Raw genomic sequence first — 11,714 nt, 5'->3', positions numbered from 1 at the left:
GACTCTGCCCTTGACTAGTTCTGTGACCCTGGCCTAGTTAGCTTATGTGCTTCACTTTACTCATCTGCAGAGTAGGAGTGATAAACCTATTCTGAGGGGTGAAAACGAGTTAATACATGTAAAATGCTTAGCACAGTGTCTGGAATGAGTAAGTACTATGTGTTTGCATATTGTTTTGTTAACATTTGTTTCTGAGGGGATAGGCACTGTAATTCCTTTTCAGGCTCCATTCCACTACTTTTATCTTTTCTTACACTTTTTTTTTCTTTTTCCTACCAGTGATATAATGTAGTCTGTTAGTACCACTTGCAGTCCCGGTACTCAGTTAATTACTGTGTGTGTGTGTGTGTGTGTGTGTGTGTGTGTGTGTCAGCTTTCTGTGTTGCAAGAATAATTTAAGTGCTGGAGAAAAGGGGTGGACAAAATCCTGTTCCTTGAGGAACCTATGTTCTCTTTGGAAGAGACAGTAAAAGCTTAAACAAACATACACAAAAAAACCCAAGTCCGTGTACTGAATGCTATCTGAGAATGGGGTTGCTATTTTAATAGGGATAGTTGCAGAAAGAGGTTGTTCTATAGAGCTGACATTTGAGTTAAGTAAATTCTCAGTGATGAGAAGGAGCAGCCATGATATCATCTGGAGAAAAGGAAGTGTTTCAGGCAAAAGGAGCAAGAGGAGTCAAGAATGAGATAGGATGAGCTTAACGTGGTCTGGAGAAAGAAATTGTGAAGAAGGAGGAGTGAACAGAAACTATGTCCACATGCTCAGACAGTTGATTGATTTTCAAAATAGGCAAGGGGATTACAGAGTATAGGCCATTCAAGTTCTTTTAACAATGTAAGTTATTTTATAATACGACCTCACAACAGAACTCTTGGCTGACTTCATCATTTAAATCCTTGTGTTCTTTTAGTGGCCATTTACTAATTTCTCTTTTTGTCAGAAATGAAATGTTGGCCTTTATTGATGTAGTCTGTCCTTCCTGGGTGGCTCCTTGGTAGTGGAAAAAGTGTTGTTTGGCTTCAGATAAACTTCAGTTCTCATGGACTTTGGGTAAATTAAGTAATCTATGTGAACTTCAGCTTCTCTATTTTAGTTTGGAAATAATTACTTTGTGTTAAGTTGAGAGAATCTGTTTTGGACAGGATAACTATTCAATTAGTTTCCTTTCCTTTTTTTTGGGTCGCCAAAGGCTTCTCTTGAAATCACCTGGATTTGCCGTGTCAGATTGCTGTTCTGAGATTGCTGCTTGATTACTTTGCCCTTGCTTTTCTCCACTTCGCTGGAATTTCCACCTTTCTTTTCTACTTTCACTATTATTTTATTATAATTTTAACATTGCAGTATCTGCCTTTTATTGGAGTTAAAGATGTATAACCTATCTCCACCCACATCTAAATTCCATCACAAAATATATTTACTTCACAATCTCATATTTAGTAAGAACCTTTTGAAACACCCAAGGGACCTTGGCTTCATGTTTTCAGGAGGAAAAAGTTTTTGAAGTTTGAAAAGAGGTTTAGATTGTACATTCTACTCTTTTTAAAAAGAATCAATTTGAATGAGCATATTAACCTGGATTATCTGTTTACATATAACCTGGTTTTCAACAAAATATTTGAATACACACCTTTTTCCCCCATCTTTATTGGGCATCTGGTGCTTTGTCTGACCAGCATTCTTCTATTTTTTGGAGAAATGCCCTTTCCTGATCCCATATTATTCTGGTGTTAATGGTAATAGCAGGCAGGGTATGACCAAGCCCTACTGATCATGGAAATCCCTCTCTCTCTCCTCATTGCCTGTTCACCCAGGCAGGGCTAAACAGAGTCACTTCATCAGTCTTGACATGTGAACTCTGGGAGAGAGTAGGTCTTTCCTTCTCTAAGAGTATGAACTCTAGGGACAAGGCAAGTCTGGAACTGTTAGGGGCCATCTTGCCACCACATGGAGAGAATGTGTTTGAAAATGAAGTCAGACAGAGGCCAGTAAACTGAGAAATAAGGGGGAGAAGGGGAGTCCTTATATAGAAATAGTTTGCACCAGTTCTTGGACTTCCTGGTTGGTGAACCAGTACATTTGAACTGCTCTCTGGGTAAGTGTATCCAGAAGAATCTTGACTAAATACACTTCTACTAGATTGTAAAGATCCATGTCTTACTAACCTTAGAGCACCTGCTGAATCTGGTAGTGTACCTTGTGAGTAAATGGATGAATGGTCTGTTACAGCACTTATGGTGAAATCAATTAACAAGTGGATGAATAAATGAACACATGGAATCTTACAATTTTATTTACCATATAGTATTTCTGCCGTACAATTTGTCTCTATAGAAATTTGTTTTCTAGAAATTATTCTGGAAGAAAATAATGCAAAATATTAGGATGGTTATCTCTGGGTGGTGGGATTCTGGGATTTTTTTTTCCTTTTTGAACTTTCTTCTCTATGAATTTCCCAAATCTTCCATAAGGCATATGAATAGCTTTTATCATCAGTAAAAGTAAAAATAATGTGTTTCCCTTTTCTTGTTCTGACACATTTAACTATTTGTTTAAAGAGATTTTGGCTTTCAACTACATTTTAACAAAGACATCTGTTTTGTTGTCTTTCAAGACTCAAACTGGAAACTACATAGTTAATATGTGGAAAGATTTTATGCATTGACAACTGCTGTGGTCTGAATGTTTGTGTTCCCCTGCAAATTCATATGTTGAAGTTCTAATCCCCAAAAGTGATCATGTTAGGAGGAAGAGGTCTTTGGAGGGGGAGGATGGAACCCTCACGAGTGGAATTAGTACTCTTATTAAAGAGATTTCACAGAGCTCCCTGACCCCTTCCACCACATGAAGATACCATAAGAAGTCGGTGACTCAGAGCCCTCACCCAATTATGCCAGGACCCTGATTTCAGTCTTCCAGCCTCCAGAGCGATGAGAAACAAATTTCTGTTGTTTTAAGCCACCCAGTCTGTGGTATTTTGGTTATAGCATCCCCAACAGACTAAGAAAAAAAATGATTGAACACTAATAAGTCACATGTAGTGTGTATTTCCCTTCCATATTTTTCTTCCATATTATAAGTTTAAAAACCCTAGATTATCAAGTTTATCTCTGGTTTCTATGAAATAGTTAAAAGAGCTTCCTTTTCTTTTTTATCATTTGCTATGATCAAATATCTATATATGACTTCATATTATTAAGCTTTTTCTGTATGTTTAGAGGAATAAAAATTATTATTTTCAGCTTAAGCAAAATGAGGGGTGAAGAAAAGCAGGGGCCGTTTTGATTTACACTGCTTTCAGATAGTTGTAACATGTGGGTAGTCCTGGACACAAAGAAAATTAGGCACATTCTCGGGTTCCACCCTAGACTTCCTGAATCAGAAACTCTGCAAAAGGGGCCCTACCATCTGTGTCTAAAAAACTCCTCCAGATGATTTTTGTACACACTAAAGTTAGAGAAGCTCTGATCTAAATTTATTGGAGAAAGAGATATACCTGGTCTTGTCTGTAGCTCTGGGATTTCCAGTCTGTTTTATGCAAAATGTGCTTGCAGATGTCATCCACTCCCCTTCACAGGGTACACTGCTGAGGGCTTACTGATTTCTGGAGGGAAGTGGAGGTAGAAAAGGAATTACATAGCTCCTAATATGTGCTAGACAGTATGATTGGTGCCAGCAAGGTTGCGCTTTCATACAATGATTTCCAACTTGCTCTTCACTGATTTTACAGAAGGAGAACTTTCCATTACAATCTAAACCTGAGCTATATTTCAACGCATGGATTTTTATTATTTTATTTTATTTTTTTAGCAGCTTAGATTTTTAAAAGTTAATAGACACATGTTTAAGAGCACAGCAAAATTGAGTGGAAAATACAGAGTTCCTATATACCCTTCTTCCCCAACCCCACTACATACATGCAGCTTTCCCCACCATCAACATCCCCAATCAGTATGTTACATTTATTACGATTGAGGAACCAACATGGACACATCATTATCACCCAAGGTCCATAGTGTAGGGTTTACTCTCAGTGGTGCACATTCTGTGGGTTTGGCCAAATGTATGATGACATATATTTGCTATTAGTTATACAAAATAGTTTCACTGCCCTAAAAATCACCTGTGCTCCACCTGTTCATCCCTCCCTCTCCCCAGCCAGTGGCAACCACTAATCCTTTCACTGCCTCTGCAGTTTTGCCTTTTCCAGAACGTTGTATAGTTGGAATTAAAAAGTATGTTGCCTTTTCAGATTGGCTTCTTTGACTTAGCAATGTGCATTTACGGTTCTTCCATGTCTTTTTGTGGCTTGATAACTCATTTTATCACTGAGTAATATTCCATTGTATGGATGTACCATAATTTCTCTATCCATTCACTTAGTGGACATCTTGGTTGCTTCCGAGTTTTGATAATTATGAAGAAAGCTGCTGTAAACATTCACATGAACATTTTTGTGTGGACATCCATTTTTCGACTCATTTGGATAAATACCAAAGCACGCAATTGCTGGATCATATGGTAAGAATATGTTCAGGATTATAAGAAACCTATCAGACTGTATTCCAGAGTGGCTGTACCATTTTGCATTCCAACCAACAATGAATGAAGGATCTTGTTGCTCTACATCTGTACCATTTGCTGTTGTCAGTGTTTGGTATTTTGACCATTCTAATCAGTGTATGGTGGTATCTTGTTATTTTAATTTGTAATTCCTTAATGGCATATGATATTAACGTATGTTGAGGAAATATATATGTTTATTTGTCATTTACAAATCTTTGAAGAGGTGTCCAGGTCATTTCCCTTTTTAAATCGAGTTATATATTTTCTTATTCTTGAGTTTTAAGAGTTCTTTTTAAAAATTTTTTTTAAAGAATTCTTTGTATATTTGGGGTTATTGGGTTTGGCCAGCAAATCCCGAGACGGCAAATGAAAAGCTTACTCCACACACCTTATTAGGAGAAAGGAGAGGGCATGGGGACCAGACGTTCTAGTGGTGAAAGGTCCCAAGCCAGCTCTGCCTCCACTTTTATTATGAACATGATCAATACATCAAGGAAATAAAACAAGAAATGTAAAGCTTTAATAATCAAGACAGTAACATAAGTAGTATCGTGTGATTAGAACAAGCTATACTCATGTCACTGTGCAGGCAGGGAGTACATGACCACCAAAGATAAATGTTTTTTTGTAAGCGTTTACTCCCTGCATGAGTGCATTGAGCCATGACAAGGATCCAGCTGTTTTCAGCCCAGAAACCTCAAAAGAGGCCCAGTTTTCCAGACACTCCTTCTTTGCTTTTCAATTAGTATCACCAGGGAGGCATATATTTATTAAATCTTATCTAGCCAGGCCTTAACGAATTTCCACATTGGATGATAAATATGTGTTTTGCACTGTTTTCTCTCAGTCTGTGGCTTGTCTTCTCATTCTGTTGACAATGTCTTCCATGTAACAGAAGTTTTTGGGTTTTTTTAAGATTTTATTTATTTGACAGACAGAAATCACAAGTAGGCAGAGAGGCAGGCAGTGGGGAGGGGGGGAAGCAGGCTCCCCGCCAAGCAGAGACCCTGATGCAGGGCTCAATCCCAGGACCCTGAGATCATGACCTAAGCCGAAGGCAGAGGCTTAACCCACTGAGTCACCCAGATGCCCCCACATAACAGAAGTTTTAATTCTAACGAAGTCTAACTTGTCAATGTTTCTTTTTTGGATTATGTCTTTGGCCTCGTATCCAAAGAGTCATCATCTCCAAACCCAAGGTCATCTAGATTATCTCGTGTGTTCTTAAGTGTTGTCTACTTTTTCCATTAGAGCCCTTAGCATAGTAATTATAGTTATTTTAAATTCCTGGTCTAAGCATTCCAACATTCTTGCCATACCTGAGACTGGTTCTGATGTTTGCTTTGTCTCTTCAAGCTATATTTTTGTCTATTAGTACACCGTGTAACTTATTGTTGAAAACCATACATCATGTACTGGATTAAAGGAACTGGAATACATAGCCCCTTAATGTTTGGTGGTATGGGGAAGGGGAAGCATTCTGTAGTCCTATGATTTGGTCTCAGTCTTTTAGTGAGCCTGGGCCCCCAGGCTGACATTTTACAAATGGTTCTCAGTTTCCCACCCCACATCTTTAGGTAAGAAAGGAAAACTAGTGGGGAATGGAGTTGGGTCCTTCTTTTCCCCCAGGTCTGTTGGGCTCTGGTAAAACCCCAGTCTCTTGGGCTCTGGTGACATAGTTTCTCTTGAGGGCAGGCCTTATTAAGAATAACAGAATGTTCTGGCCCTATGTCAAAATGGCTACTGTTCCCCTCCCCTTGCCAGAAGCATGAGAAGACTTTTTTTTCCCCCCCAGTTATCACTATGAGAGCCTGGTAGGGCTTCTGGAGGTAAAACACACAAAAGAGTGGGAGTCATCCTAGAGTGACCCCCAACTGGAGTTGTTAGCTCTCAAATTTATCTGCATTGAACTCCAGCAATTAGTTCATTACAGCTTAGGTGTTTAACCACAGAGATTCCTGAAGAGGTTTCTGTATGTGAGTTTCTGTTCTGGTAAGTTGTGTTTCTCCGTATCTGCCTGTCTCTCTCTCCAGGTTTTGTGGCAGTGGTTTGTTCTGTGACCTCACTTCTGTGACAGATCTAAGAAAAGTTGTCATTTTTAGTTTGTTCAGCTTTTTTCTTTTCATGTGGACAGGAATGACCATTTCCAAGATGACTGTGTGCTAAACCAGAAACTGGAAGTCACATGAAGTCAAAACTTTAAAAAATTATTTTATTTAACAAAGATGCATATAACACTATGTGCCAGGTCTTGATTTAAGCACTTATAAATATTAATCCTAATAACTATCCTATGAGGTAGGTTAAATTATTATCTCTGTCTCACAGATGGAGAAACCCAAGACACAGAGAGATTAAGTGATTTGCCTAGGGTGACACAGCTAGTAAATCATAAAACCAAGACTCATTTGCAGGCAGTCTGTCTCAAGAGACTATTTATAAACACTACCCGTGCTGCTGCTTATAAATGGGAATCCATTTCTGTGCCAAGTGTATGATCTTCATCCTAACACTAAGTCAAATTATTTTCTTTCCCTGTGAGGATCTTAATTTTCCTCTTTCAATTATATTGACAGCTACAGCTGACCCTTGAATAACATGGGTTTGAACTGTATGGCTCCACTTTTACGTGATTTTTTTTCTGATAAATATAATACAGTACTATAAATGTGTTTTCCTAATGTTTTCTTATCTCTAGCTTGTTTTGTTTTAAGAATACAGTATATCATGCACATAACATATAAAATGTTTAATATTTTATTTATTTATTTATTTACTGATAACATAGTGTGATTATGTTATCAGTAAGGTTTCTGGTTATCAGTAAGCTGTTAGTAGTTAAGGGGGTGCCTGGGTAGCTCAGTCAGTTGGGCATCTACCTTCTGCTCCGGTCATGATATAGGGGTCCTGAGATGGAGCTCTGCATTGGGCTTCCTGCTGGGCAGGGAGGCTGCTTCTCCCTCTCCCCCACCCCAACCCCGCTCATGTTCTCTCTCTTGACCTCTCTCTCTCAAATAAATGGGTAAAGTTTAAAAAAAAAAAAAAAAAGGAAGCTATTAGTAGTTAAGTTTGGTGGGGGAGTCAAAAGTTACACTCAGATTTTTAACACTGGGGGGGGGGGGTCATTGCCCCTAGCCCCTACATTGTTCAAAGGTTAACCGTACTTAGAGAAGAAAGCTACTATTAAATTACCCAAACTGAATTTCTTGTGCTTAGACTCGACATGCAATCAGATGTACAACCATGAAGTAGGGCTCATTAATGCAAAGAGACATGATGAGAGCCAACTATAATCCCAAAGCTTGCATACAGACAAAAGTAAGATTGTAATTTAGCTTTTATTAATAAGCAATAGGAGAACTTCTATGTGCAAAAGTGGTGTTGTTTCTTGATGGAGAGACTCTTAGAGAACATGTCACTTGTACAGCCTTTAGCCCTAAACCCCATGGATGCTATCCCTATATCATTGATCAACTCCTTATTCAAATTAATGACTTAAGAGGAAAAATTTCTACTTTACTCTTGTTCTCACTTTTTTTACCTCTTCCTAAAGTTGCCCAGGAAGGAAGGCTTAGATTGTCTCAGAAGCAGCAGTGTCAGCAGAAGTGGGAGAATACCAGATGATGGTGACATCAAGAGGTAATAGCCGAAAGCCAAAGCGAGAAGGTGGTTTCTGTCGGCATGTCTCTTTAACAAGCAATAAAGTAGGGCTGCCTGGGTGGCTCACTCCGTTAAATGTCCTGCTTGTTCTACTTCAGCTCAGGTCATCGTCTCCTGTTCAGCAGGTAGTCTGTTTTTCCCTCTTCCTCTGCCCCTCACCCCTCCGGTACTCTCTTTCTCTCTCCCTCTCTCTCAAATAAATAAATAAAATCTTAAAAAAATAAGCAATGAAGTATTATTTTGAAATAGTACTTCAATGATAGGCAGCCTCAAAGATGGCGCCCAGTGATCCCCATCTCCTGGTATTCAGGGCCTGCATAGTTCTCTCCCTTTAAGTGACTTGCCTCAAATCAGTAGACTCCCTTAACATTAAGAGGGTGATACTTTTGTGATTAGATTACAAGAGAATGTAACTTTCATCTCCCTACCGGTTTTACTCCTTTGTTGGCTGTGATGATGCATGTTTCTATCTTGGAGGGTGGGGGCCCCACATGGGAAGAAGGAAGTAAGGATATCCTCCAACCAACAGCCATATAGGTATTGAGGCCCACAATCCACAGCCCAAATGGAGTTAAATACTTGCAGTGATCACATAAGTGAGCTTAGAGAAAGGTCCTTCCCACGTTGAGCTTTCAGATAAGACCCCAGCTCTGGCTTCCATCTCCATAGCGGCCTTAAGCAGACCCAACTGAGATGTGCCTGGATTCCTGACTCAGAAACTAGGATAAATAAACATTTATTGTTTAAGCTGCTAAGTAGCAATAGACAGCTAATGCAATTTCTAGCACAAACTCTTAGGTGAGCATTACTACTGGATTTCATATTTCCACTGACCTATTCTCAACTTGTTGATAGTGCAAAGAAAATCTATATTTATATTTAACATTTTTTACATCTTCTGAGTTTATCAAAATGTTGCTAAAATATTTTGTGAAGGAATTTGTGGCACATAAATGCTAATTCTTTATCACTGAAGTGTGCTTTCTTTAGTGACCAGGAAATTTTTTGATGATCTTTAAGAAGTTAACTGAAAGGAAAGCATGGTTTGTATCTCAAAAATCTTGCTATAGTTAAGTATTACTAGATTAGAACTGTAATTTTTATCTCTGGCAATATAAAATGTATGGGAAAATGATTTCTAATGTTCAGATAGAAAAGTCTTGTCTGACTTTGCTCTTACTTAAAACAAAAAACTGAGCCCGAACATGTAGTTTGTTGGAAGTCAATGACAAGAAATAATCCATTCAGTAATGGATTTTTTTTATTTGATCCAATAATGTTATCTGAAAAGGTAAATGCATGTTGGAATCTCTGTGATGAGTACATATCTATAAAAAGAAATACCAGTATTTGTTTATAAACAGGGACTGGAAAGGAAAGCTGAAATGTGTATTATGTCTGATGGTGGCATTTTTCTTTAATTTTCATTTCTGATACTGCTAATAAAAATCAGATTGTATAGCAAATAAGAACCTGAAAGAATTCAGTCATTTATATACATATTTTTTGTGAGCATGCTATGTGCCAGGCTCTATTCCAAGTGCTGGAATCATGTAGTGAAAAAAATAGACAAAGTCCCTTGGAGCTTGTGTTATAGAGACAAGTGGACAGTAAAATCATCAACAAACAAGCAAATGAATAATGCCTGATAATAGACAAGCGATACAAAGAACAGTAAAACCAGTTTGGGGTGAGAGAGAATGGCAGATAACGTAATCAGGAAGGAGCCTCTCTGATGAGTAGGCATTCAAGGAAATCTGGAAATGTGTGGAATGAATTATTAAGTGGACTTTGGTATTCCAAATAACCAAATAGGCTGTAAGAGGGGCTGCTGGAAACAAGTAAATGATTTCTTTGAGGTTCTGGGGCATGTACCATACACAGCTGGACATAGTTTTATGAAAGGGGATTTTAAAAGCCTAGGCTCCAGAGCCAACCTCCAGGCTTAAATTCCAACTCTGTAACTTATTAGCTGGGTGGCCTTGGGCAAGTTATAAACCTCTGTTAAAAAAACAAACAAAAAAAAAAAAACGAGGCTAATAATCACACCCTCATAAAGTGGTCATGAGGATGAGGGTTAATTAACATGTGAAAAGTACTTAGAACAGGCCTCAGCCCGTATTTAGCAATAATAAACATTAGCTACTTTTTTTAAAAGATTTTATTTATTTGACAGAAAGAGACTCAACGAGAGAGGGGAACACAAGCAGCAGAGTGGGAGAGGCAGGAAACCCGATGCGGGGTCGATGTGGGGATTGATCCCAGGACCTTGGGATCATGACCTGAGTTGAGGGCAAATGCTTAACAACTGAGCCACCCAGGGGCCCCACATAAGCTACTGTTCTTAATAAGTTTCCCCATTACAATATTTATTTGTCATAAATAAGGTCAACACGTATCAATCTCTGGAGGTATAATGCTCTGCCTTTTATAAGGTGAGGGATCTAGCCTTCAAATATGCAAGCCCAATTTCCTAATAGCTTTTCTGGCCTGTAGGAGAGTTTTAGCACAGGAACCCAGAACTAGCTTCCCAGACACATTTGGTATACATTCTTAAAAGAAAGGTATAAAGAAGTATGTGTCAAGGATTCTTAGAAATCATCTAAGAAAGTCACACATTTTCTAAAATGTAATTTTTATAGTGTTTCAGGGCATCAGGCAACCTTGGGTTTAGATCCTGGCTTGGGAAACAGTGGTGTGTTGGACACATTGTCCTACCTCTCTAAACTGGAGTTGTTATAGCTGCCGCTCTTACAGCATTTATTATGTGCCAGGTACTTTTCTAAGATGTTTACATACATTAGCTCATTTAATTTTCATAATCCCTCTATAAGTAGTTACTATCATCCCCATTTTACAAATGAGCAAATTGAGGCAGAGATCAATTGAGTTTCTCAAGGTGACAAAGCCATTTCATTGACAGAGTCAGGATTTGAATGGATTCTGTGTGGCTCCAAGTCTGTGTGCTTAAAACCCTTAAACTCTCCTGCCTCCATAGGAGGTTATGTATAAGCACTCATCACGGTGCAAGACAGTGCTCAATAAATATTTGTTGAATGATTAATTGTGCAAAGTCACAGTAAATAGACTATCTGCTTACTTTATTATGGCTGAATAATTCAATTATTTTTCACATTTTTAGGTAATCTTGTATTTATTACATCAACTTTGCAAATCCAGTATAGTCTAATAACCCGATTGGATTACCTGGCAAAATTTGTTTGTACTGAGCCCATGCTGGCTCCTGATGGTCACCTCTTATGTTTCTAAATGCCCACAGACCATCTGTTTGAGAATCTATTTTAGAATTTTGCTTGCAATCAGTGTCAAGCCCATCATTTACATATTTGCCTTCTTTGCATTTTTGGAACTTGGGGAACTTCTAGTTCTCTTCAAGATGAAAATCTGGTTTACATTACTGACATACTTCATTAGTGATGAAGACCATTAGAAATTTTCTGCATAGTTTCAATTTTTTGGTAAAGTA

Source organism: Lutra lutra, chromosome 2 (genome assembly GCF_902655055.1).
Source record: "Lutra lutra chromosome 2, mLutLut1.2, whole genome shotgun sequence".
In the NCBI taxonomy this organism is placed as follows: domain Eukaryota; kingdom Metazoa; phylum Chordata; class Mammalia; order Carnivora; family Mustelidae; genus Lutra; species Lutra lutra.
The sequence above is the reverse complement of the archived record's forward strand: the minus strand, read 5'-3'. Positions refer to the sequence as shown.